This window comes from Ixodes scapularis, unplaced genomic scaffold (assembly GCF_016920785.2).
Source record: "Ixodes scapularis isolate PalLabHiFi unplaced genomic scaffold, ASM1692078v2 PGA_scaffold0__279_contigs__length_252992795, whole genome shotgun sequence".
NCBI classification, from domain to species: domain Eukaryota; kingdom Metazoa; phylum Arthropoda; class Arachnida; order Ixodida; family Ixodidae; genus Ixodes; species Ixodes scapularis.
This window is the reverse complement of record NW_024609835.1, coordinates 57147794-57159302: the sequence shown is the minus strand read 5'-3', so window position 1 is coordinate 57159302 and position 11509 is coordinate 57147794. Positions and strand designations below refer to the sequence as shown.

General features: G+C 46.5%; 1 pseudogene; it reads right to left on the bottom strand.

The window, feature by feature from the left end:
• Positions 1 to 550: 550 nt before the first annotated feature.
• On the bottom strand, positions 551 to 4462 carry LOC121836781 (annotated as a pseudogene).
• Between the last annotated feature and the right edge of the window lie 7047 nt (positions 4463 to 11509).

The following is an 11509-nucleotide window of genomic DNA, read 5'->3' as shown; positions in this document are numbered from 1 at the left end:
TTTTGTTTTAAATAGAAACTAGGACAAAGGCAAAATTGCTTTCTGTTCTTCTTTAGAAGTGTCGGAGAACAACCCCCACAGTTACTTGTCCATTCTCCAAAAATCATTGCATAGGATTTTTTTTTGTTTAAATTTGTTGAGCTAATGCCCTACTGCATCACATCGGAGGCGATTACTCGGGGCTTTCCTGCCTTTTGTGGGTCACGGGTCTGAAACGTTGGCACACCTCTGGTCTAGGCCATATTGCTTGGTTCAGGTTCTGTAGAACAATAGCACAGCATTACTTCACTTTCAATAGCTCACTATAGTTGGTCATAGTATGCATCAACCATCATCACTGTGTTTTGGAGAAAGCATAGAAGGCTGACAGAAGGGCTCAGCCGGGCATGCATTTTATGTCACAGTCCTATCATATGATTATTTACATAACTCTGCACATGTAAACCGTCTGCCAATCTTCTTACACTCGCAACCTGTCAGCAAATAGCTCTCTCACACTGGTTGAAGGCACCACCCCTTTTTCATATTCCACAGTACTTTTCTTGGTCTTTTAAGAAAAACGGCTGTTCCCAGTGATCAAACTGTACCGCATGTTAATATATCTTTTCTTATTAAGTCGGTACACAGAAAGGAAAATCATGAAATTCACTTCTGTGGTAATAGTCTTCAATGACAACAGCATGTGTTGTATAACCGACCACATAAGCATGAAAATGGTCAACAATGAACACCCTCTCATTAGAGATGACAATCATAGTCACTTCAGAAAGTCTGGGAGGTCATCATCAAAAGCCGTCAGAGGAAGAACACATTCTTTTCTAAATGTCCGCTGGGACATGGTGACACTCTTCACTGTAGTGACTTGTGCACTCCAAAGTTCCAGCTCATGAAGACTGTCTTGCAGTAACTCTGGCAGCTCTTCAAAAGGCACCCGCTTACATCCTGATGTGGTGATCTGTTCTTTTGGCTGGGAGAGATGATACATCTCGTAGAGCTGATGTCTGGTGCTTAAAGTACGACATATGTTTATGAAGTTGCGGGTTTTTCTGTCAAGCGACTTAAAGTATTGATGTTTTGCTTCGATGCTCATTGATGGCAGCTTGGACAGTGGCCCACACAGCCGAATCAAAAGAGGGTAATGAATCAAGTAGTGCATCTTGGGGATGACATTGACCTCATGAAAGACTTGTGTAAATGCACAATAGAAGTCGCTGATCAAAACCTTCAAGTAGGGGATCGTGTTGGTAGTGAGCTGAGGGGCACATACACTGTCAAGAATTCTCCTCAGAGCGAGATACACACTGTATGCATCATTGTCTTTTGGCACATTATCTCCTACCAGCATAGGCGTGCGCAGGATTTTTCATTAGGGGGGGGCGAGGTTTCCCCAGAGCGTCCCCCCCCCCCCCCTTTCTATCAACGCACTCCCACTGATGTCCTTCCGCTCATATTGTAGTGCTGAGACAAGATATGGTTATGAAACGTTGATTTCAACAATATTGAATCGTAGCATATACAAAATATTATTAAGCAGTTGGTTTCACTTTCTTGTGAAACGTCCGCAAAGAAAGGCAGTCCCTGCGCAGCTGAGGTGTCAATGACACAACGCGCGTACAAAGAATTTTTATTATTTCTAAACCAGAGAAAGATACGACACATATGCCATTTTTAACAGTACATAATATTTAAAAATACTGCCTCAACGTGACTCTGCTAGTATGGAAAATATAGTACACATACAGGGCAAACGCATGGGTGCACCTACACATGGCGAAAGCTGCCATATCGCGTCTGCAACGTTCATGCAGAGACGAAAAACGCCACCCAATACACAACGTAATGGCAACGCTTAAAAGCACGAGAATATACAGAAAATAAAAATACGAGAAAGAGCAAGTTCCAATATTTAGTAATTATTGAAGATAAACGCTATGACATGCCATTTTTTGTCTTCTGAGCTCTTACACTCTCAAGAAGAAAGGGTGTAAAAAAGTGTGTCGTTACACCCTTTGTCCTATATAATACGCCCCAAATCTTCATTTCGACGTACAGAGCCCTATAGTCGAACAGACGGCCCCCTATTTTACGAGGGGCTTGATAACGGTGCAATATAACTTATTAAATAGCTGAAGTACGTATCAAAGACCACATATAGAAAACACCGAGCTTTTGCAGTAGGGCCAAGAGAACCCCGATTATTTCTTCTTTTTTTTTCAGTAAAACGTACATTAACTATTTTAATAAGTTGTACCACACGACTATCAAGCCCCTCGTAAAATTTCGGGCCGTCTGTTCGACTGTAGGGCGCTGTACGTCGAATTGAAGTTTTGGGGTGTATTATATGGGACAAAGGGTGTAACGATACACCCTTTTACACCCTCTTTTTTTGAGAGTGTACTTTCTGGCGCTTGATAGAAACATGTAATAGAAACAAGGGCTATAATTACTTTTTTTTTTGCACAAGATAACACGCACGCAGTATGTCATGCTCAACAAACATTATACAATCTAATGGATATGTTATGTGGTGGCAAAAATATTTTATGACTGGATTACTAAAAATGTGTAGCACGTGGAAGATATAGTACCTTTCACCAATCGTGAAAAGTCTAAAGCAAAATTCTACGCGTTTTTGTCGCGAACTGTTCGATGACTGAGTCAGAACTTGTTGACAATGCAATCTGTTGCTCAACGAACGGTAAAAGCAGCCACCGAAGCCGGTCATGACTCATAGTTGATCTCAGCTTTGTTTTCACAATGGCGAGTCTTGAAAACGTCCGCTTGGATGAGCAGTTAGTGACAGGGACAACTGCAAAGCCTTTAAGGATTAAAAAAAAAAAGTCCTTATAAACTAACGCTCCTAGGCCGTTTTGTTACAACCAGTCTAGCCATTCATTACAGTCACCGAGCTTTATGTGCTCTGTGCTAACCTGTGCCTTCAGTAAGCGGAGCTCAGCCCGCAAGCTGTCAGACCCCACGTCAAAATACTTAGTGACAACGTCTACCTCCTCGTCATTGGCAGTGAGGAGCAGAATGTTCATTATCGCAGATATGAGAACGACGGTCTCCTGCGTAAATCTTGCCTTAATTCCTTCGACGAAAGCATCAAGCATGGGGCAAAAAACGCTGACGCGGAGTTCTTCCTCCTTTGTTTCGTGAAAAAACTGACTGGCGAAGTTCACGTCTGTCTCACAGCAGGAATACTGATCCCGCGAGTCTGGCATATCTCTGTGGCACCTTGAAACACCTTTGTAAATGCACTCTCGTCCAGCCTCATTTCCCTGAGAGCTTCTTGGAGATTTTTCACTCCCTGGAGTGGAAATCACTCCAGGGTGTGAAAGAAAATCATCACGTGACGCCCTGGAGTGAAAATCACTTCAGGGCATCACGTGATGATTTTCTTTCGCGATCATTCGATAGTTGTCTAGAAGCCCGACGTGGCGGCCGTTTCCAGGGGCGAGGAGGGTTTTTCGCCGACGGCTGGCCATAGACGGGTTGGCGCCTGGCGCTGCGTCGCGGCGTCTTTTTATGATTGTTTTTTTCGTTGCGCGCACTGGAGGGAGGGAACTTTGGCGTCGGTGTTGTAACGCCCATTCACACTTGCGACAGTTGCTGGAGCGACCAGCGACTAGCGACTGGTTTTTGGTCGGAGCAACCAAAACAGGTCGGTAGCGACCGATTTCGGGCAGTCGCTCCCTGATCGATTTCTCAAGTCGCAAAACCGAGTCCCTGGACGGCGGGGCCAATGAGAGTCTCGTTGGAACTAATGTGTGCGTTTGTTTACATCCGGCACTGCTACCCGCGGGAAATAGCGACGCGCGCACGGCGGCGGTCACTGGCATAGAGTTCTCCGCGAAAGCACTTATTAATGCTGTCAAAGACTATTTGTTTCTTTACAATAAGTGGCACCCCGACAACAAGGATCGGGGCAAAAAGCAGCAGGCCTAAAACGAAATCGGTGACATTTTCGGCATGGCAGGTACGTACAATATAACGGTTGAGGGAGCGCAAATATAGCCGTTGTTTTACGTTCCGAAGCACCATTACGTTTTCTTGTTTTTTCCTGCCGGCCACCTTTGATCAGAAAAACCTTTCAGCCGGCTCGAAAATGTGTTAATTACTATCCGTTAAGTTGGCAGCGAGCCTGGCGACTCGTCGGTCGCTCAATCAGGTGTGACCACTGGTGGTCGCCAGTCGCTTGTCGCTAGTCGTTCCAGCGATTGTCCCAAGTCGCAAGTGTGAACGGGCCTTGATGCCGTCGAAAAAGAAACCATACCGCCGGCGCAGTCGCGCCTCGAGTCGGGTTAACTTTGCGCCCCTCACCTAGATGATTAGAGGGGGCGGCCGCCCCCCCCCCCCCCCCTGCTCCCCCAGTGCGCACGCCTATGCCTATCAGCAATGAGAAGAAACGAGACAAGCATAGCTTCTCGGCTACTGACCCCTTAATGCCAAAAATTCCCATAATGCTTGGACGAGACAGAGGTGGTGGCCTAGACTTTGTCATTTTCGTGAAACTCAAACGCCTCGAGTCTCTCATTTAACACCTTCAAAGTGAGCGTACCTTCGGAAACAAGTCTCTTAATCACGTGCTTCATTACGAATGGGATTACTCCCTCATGCAAGTCGTGCATTATATCTGGTGGCAAGCTTTGTGTTGCCTCAAATGACCGAACTTCTGCCATGCAACTTGGGCCACACACCCCATAAGTGGAGACAAGACTTTCTTGCTTTCAATGGGATTACAAACTTCAAACTCATCAAAGTACAGTTGCAGAGCAACCGACTTCTCACGGCGAACATTGTTGAAAATATCATTGTTCCTAAACAATTGCCCGTCACACACATCCTGGAGCAGCTTGGAATCCTCTGTAATATTTAATGCCTTGTAATTCCCTTTTTTTTTTTTCAGAAGGGCAGTGATGGTTTTGCTGATTGGTATATACTCAAAACTGTCCTTGTTACTGTGGCCTTCAGCTCTGTCCAAAGCCACTGTGACAGGCGCGACGTAACCAAGCATGCTTTTCCATGATGTTTCTCGCCCTGATTTGCTAGTCAGTTGATTGAAAGGTCTAGCATTGATCTGTCCCAACTTCTCTCTGTAGATGTCGATATATGCAATTAGATCATTTGGGATCTGATCAACTGTTGCTTCGGTCAACTGCCTTTTTTCTTTCCGTTTTAGCAGCAGCAGCGACAAATTTTCAGCAGGGCCACTAGTAACAGCTTCCAAACCGCTTTCAGATGTTCCCGGCAGGTCATCTGCAATGCCAGTGCCTTCAAAGCTGTCGTCCTGAGGAGCAGTTGGGGCAGAGAAATCTTTGGGTGTTGAGGTCCCTTGATCCTCAGGGGCGCTACGAGGGGCACAGCTGTCAAAACAGTGCTGGTGATGTCGGTTGACATGCTTCTTTCATTTCATTTCATTTATTTACCCTTGAAGGTCCCCTTTCGGGGACATTACATAAGGGGGAGATCAATCACATGTCAATCAACGAAAGAAACAATGAAACAGCAAAAAAACAATGAAACAATAACAACTATTTCATCAACAAACACGCACTCAATAATAATCCACCAGAGAACCAAAAATAGAAAGCAAACAGGCAGTCAGTATTTCTCTTGAAAATGCAAGACTAATGAGGAACGGAAATCGTCAGGGCATATTATTAAGGCGATGCACTCAGGTAGAACATCCCATTCTGAAATCGCTAGGGAAAAAATGTGTTATTAAATGCGTTAGTGGACCCAGAGATGCGCTGCATGCACACAGTTGGAGTTCGTTAGTCCACGAAAAGATCGGGGAGGAGGTTGTAAAAGCATCGATCTAATGTCCGGATGATGGTGGAATATTTTGTGAAATAGGCAGAGACGCGAGCATTTACGGCGGGCAGCTAACGAAGTTAGGTTTAATTGGGACTTTAGAGCCGTAACGCTAGCAGTATGATCGTATACAGAGAGTATGTAGCGAGCGGCACGATTTTGGATGGCTTCAAGTTGGGTGGTAAGGTAGATTTGGTGAGGGCTCCAGATAGCGGTTGCGTACTCAAGTTTTGGTCGGACGAATGTTTGGTAGGCTAGAAGACGAAGATTCAGAGGAGCAGAGTGTAGGCAGCGTCGGATGTATCCCAAAGTTTTTGATGCAGCGAGGGAAATGGATTCGATGTGAGCGGCCCAGGATAAGTCGGAGGTAAGGAGTACCCCAAGGCACTTGTATGATGAGACATCTTCGATGGGTTGGGTTCCAAGAAAATATACGTATGACGAAACAGACCGCCTGCGACTGAAACGTACGAGTTTGCACTTTGAATAATTTAGGCTCGTCTGCCAGTCGAAACACCAATTCATTATGGTAGACAAGTCATTCTGAAGGAGCACATGGTCGTCCGGAGAAGCAATGGGTCGGTATAATACACAATCGTCCGCGAAAGGACGCACTTTGGAGGAAATGGACTGAGGGAGATCATTAATAAATATTAGAAAGAGGAGGGGGCCGAGGACCGACCCCTGGGGTACACCTGACGTAACGTTGCATAAACCAGATTCGTGACTGTTCACAACTGAAAACTGTACTCGTGAAGAAAGAAAATTTTGAATCCATGAAATGACGCTAACGTTTATTTTGAGTGCAGAGAGCTTTGTTAGTAAGCGAAGATGCGGAACACGATCAAATGCTTTCGAAAAGTCTAGAAAAATTGCGTCGGTCTGATGATAAGATTCGAAGTCGGCATGAATTTCATAGGTAAACAGTGACAATTGGGTCTCGCAAGAAAAACCCCTACGAAAGCCATGTTGGTGGTCGTAAAAGAAGTGGTTTTGATCAAGATGAGACACCACATGATAAAAAATTATATGCTCTAGAAGTTTGGATGGGATAGAAGTTAACGATATAGGTCTGTAGTTAGAGGGTAATGATCGATCACCGTCCTTGAAGACCGGTATGACTTTTCCTACCTTCCAGTCCGGAGGAAGACGACCCTCTGCCAATGACTGGGTATATAAGAGCGTGAGGTACTCGCTTGATATGTCTTTTGTGTTTATGAAGATTTTTGAACAAATGTTGTCAGGTCCGGGGGATGATGAAACTTTGAGGCGATCTATAAGTCCGGCTACGCCGTCAGGGGAGATGATAATAGGTGCCATGGTGTTATAACCAGCTGGTGGGACAGTAGGGATGTTCGAAGGGTTCTCGCAAGTAAAAACAGAAGCAAAGTACTCATTCATCACTAAAGGGCAGGAAGCTTCAGGGACAGGGCAGCCGTTGGGATCAATCAAACAAATAGACCGGGAGTGGTCGCTTGGAGAAATAAGGGTCCAGAATTTTTGGGGGTTGGTTTGCATGAGGGTGGGTAGGTCTCTATTGAAATATGTTTTTTGCCGCTTTAATCTGCCGGGTATACTCTTTAAGGCAATCATAGTAGGAATCCCATGATATTGGAGACTGATTCTGTTTAGCTTTTCTGAAAAGACGCTTTTTCTTGTTCCCCAGAGACCTAATAACATTGTTGAACCAAGGATTACAGGCGTCACTGTGAATACGAATCAATGGCACAAAACGCTCAATAAGATCATACAATTTGTTCCGAAACGACGACCAGTTGGATTCGACCGTCCTTGTGGAGTGTTCGGCACGAAATTGTGCGTAATATGCAATCAGTTCTCGATTTATTTCCGCGTAGTCGGCCCTATTGAAATCATGAATCATTTTTGAAACTTGGGTTTTCACAGTTTTGGGCTGTGTCAGGGTGACTTGCAATAACTTATGGTCGCTGAAACCTTTGCTATAGTCAATAGAGCAAACCAAATCGGGTGACGATGACAAAACAAGATCCAGGATATTGTCTAGCCGAGTCGGGGAACCGACCATTTGTGTTAGGTTGAAACTTAAACATAATTCGAGGAATTTCCGCGATTCACTAGGGCCCTTAGGCGAGAGACTAGACCAGCATATATCCGGAAAATTGAAATCACCAAACATTAAAAAGTTGGCATGAGAAAAGCGGTTCATTATCTCTAGCAAAGAAAAGTGCAGTTTAGTAGTGAAATTACCATCACTGATGGGTGGTCTGTAACATGCTATAAGTACAAGTTTGCTATACGCCGAGCAAATACAAACACAAACGAGTTCAAGGTCATGAGACACATGTACAACAAAATATGAAATGTGCTTCTTAATTGCGATGAGGACGCCACCACCGCGTTGTTGCGTTCTGTCGCGTCTGAAGACCGAAAAATCTAAGTGACGGGGGAACAGCTCGTCATCCCAAACATCAGGCGAGAGCCAAGTTTCAGTGGGAACGACTATATCCGTGTCACTATCTTCACAGTAAGCGGTTAATACGTCCCTCTTTTGTGCGAGGCTGCGTATGTTCGTAAATACAACCGAGTAACCGGAAATGGATTTTATTTTGTTTGACTTTGAAGATGTTGCCAAACTGCGGTGACTTGATTTCGGACGGAGTCGGGCGCGAGCCTCCATAACTGAATCAGTCGCGGCGTCGTAAATGAAACACTTGCCGGCCATATGCAATTTGTTAAAACGGATTTTAAAGGGCACATTTTGGGGCTGGGCGTGCAGAAATAGCTTAGAGCTAGCCAAACGGACGGCTTCGGACAGGTCCTGCCAGACAGCAAAGTCACTGCCCTTTAGCTTAGAACCAGAGCCCAGTATGCTCTCTTTATCCTTGAAACGTAGGAATTTCACAATTGGTCGATTCTTGTTTTGGGAAAAGCGCCCCAGCCTATGAGACCGCTCAATATTCGAGGGATCGAGTTCAATGCCAAGATGCTGTAAGCAGAAGTCAACCACTTTTTTTTCTGATTGGGACCAATTTTCAGATAACGAGTCAGGTATACCGAAAAACAGAAGATTAGAGCGTCGAAGCCTGTTTTCTGCGTCGTCACATCTGGCCCTGATGTCACTGAGCTCTGCTGGGATTGTGCCATGGTCTGTGACAAGAGTAGACTGGGCAGGTGGAAGATTGGCCGAGTCAAGATTTTGTTCGAGAGTGGTAACTCTCTCCATCAGCTCTTTGACGCGTGAGTCAGTATTGTTCTGCTCGATCCGAAGGGTTGTGATAGCGGTAAGCATATTTGCCTGGCCAACCTCGATTTTGGTAATCGCTTCTAAAATAAGATCTAATTGAGAGGCATCCACAGGGCCTGGGTTCGTCTCGACGTCTCCAGAGAAAATGAGAAGCATGTGCAGTAAAGGGACGTAGTTCAAAGCAAAAATGTGCATGACAGTACGGAATCTCTTGTAAAACACAAAAAACTCGTCGGGGCACGACATGACTAAAAGGCAAATATTGTCGCTACGACAGCAGGTAGGATCAAAGAGTAGCTAACCTGGATGAAGAGACGGGTTTGCATCGAAGTTTCTCTGACGATGTCGTGCCCCGACTGGCCTTCAGAAGGGGCGTTCTTTTGTAGATGTAGATTCGGGGGAGGTGTGTCAGGCGCTATTCCGTGTTGCCAGACGATGGTGGTTCTTCGTTCCACTTGTGGCGGAAAGGTCAGTACCGTTCCGCGCAGGGGTAAGCGAGCCGGCTTGGTTTGAAGCTGCTGGGTGTCATCCGTGAGGTGGCGCTCCGGTAGCCATCGGGTGCGTGCCGCTGACAGAGCAGCAGCCAGGAAAACCTGGATGAAGAGACGGGTTTGCATCGAAGTTTCTCTGACGATGTCGTGCCCTTAAATGAAGAGTACAACCTGAATGTCTTCGCACAGCCTTCTAAGCCACACAACCAATCACCTTCGTGGCTGTGCCATGTGCCAAAGTGCCGGAAAAGAGCCTTTAGGGAAGGAGCTCTTTGATTGCACTTAGTGCACACAAAGGTGTATACGGATTCCATCTGTAAGGTAAACAGATGGAACATAGTAAAGTTGGCAATCAACTTCATGTGTAGAGATTCAGCAAATAAGTATTGCTGTGGTTGTCTGCTATCTAAAGGCTGGTACACATATTTCTGTCGGATCTGTCTGCAGCAACCGAAACAACAGGAGCGATGGGTTACCCTGACAACCATCCAGGCACGTAGCCACGATTTTGTTTCGGGGGGGGGGGGGGGGGGGGGGGGGGAGAGGGGGAGAGGGGGGGGGGCACCAATGACAAAATGCTTTATGAGGGGGATGGGGTAGAGGAGGTCCCAGCAAAATGGAAGATTTTGGGGGGGGGGGGGGGGTGCCGGGCCCCATGGCCCCCCTTACCCCTGGCTACGTGCCTGCAACCATAACTCATGATCGCTTCACAAAGCTACACTTCTTACATTGCTTGTCACACTGGTGTATGGCGAGCAGTTGACCGAATGTCTCCATCGTACGTGCCGCTTCAGTCACTTTGAATACAACTGATGAAAATGTATGACGCAGCATTTATGTAAATAAATGTACAGTCGCAGACAATGTGTGGGGTTCTCTACGGAGATCCCTCTACTAATAATCGCCGCTCGATCGGTATGCGCTCCGCCCGTCACCCGGGGAGTGACATAACACAACGAGAAGACAGTGAATGGGTTTAGTGTACCTCCCGGTTGCCCGTCGTCGAGAGCCGGCAGTCCGGGCACGCCGACCCTTGTCGCCCGCCGATCAGAGCTCGCAGTCGCAGTCCGTGTCCAGGCCTGCGGATCGCTTTTCCCTCGCCAGCGCTGCGTAGGCTGGCTGTCGCGGGCTATCAATGCCCGATTCTCGCTGCGGAACCACCCCGGGATCGTCGTAGCCCAGGTCATATGGCCAGGGCTCGCCGTTTCCGCCGGTCTTGCTCCGGACCTCGCTGGTGGACCGCTCCGGGGTTCGCCATGGGCCGCACCAGGCAGCTTGGCTTCGACGTTCTTGTCAAGCTACCAGCCTCGCTTCGCTCGCACTGTCTCGCGCCGGCTCGTTACTTCTCCGCCGACCGCCTGTCAGTTGTCCCTTTGCCACGTCTTTCACCCTCGGCTCCCACAAATGTAACATGAAATGTACGAGAGACGACCTAAAATTGAATTTGTAAGCTACGACATTGTTATTTACCACATAAATGTGGCTAGGTGGTGAATTTAATTTGTGATATTATAAAAAAAACATACTTTCCTTAGTCAAAAGTTAAAGGAAAATGAACATTTCTACGCATTCCAATGGAAAAAAACCTGCGACCTGGTGGACACCGTCCTTATACCCTTTGTTCGCAGTGGTCTTTTCCCCGACAGCAACTTTTTTGAACAGGATCTCTCGCCCATCAACACTGCGCGCACCATGAAGGACCACTTGCGGAAGTGCAGCATCAATGACTTGCCGTGGGTTCCAAAACGCATGGACCTCAACATTATTGAGAATGTGTGGGGCCGAATGAAGGCAGCCATGGTGTGGACTCATATTCATTCACGCAATCCTAGCAGAATAGGAACGGTTGAAAAGAGATGCATCTTTCGTGTCTATTCTCCATTTCATACTTAGTGTGCAACGCTGTTAAAGCTACTTGTTATTAACCGACACTTCTGACACGACTTCGTCATTATTGCAACCAACTGCAGCAAACTCT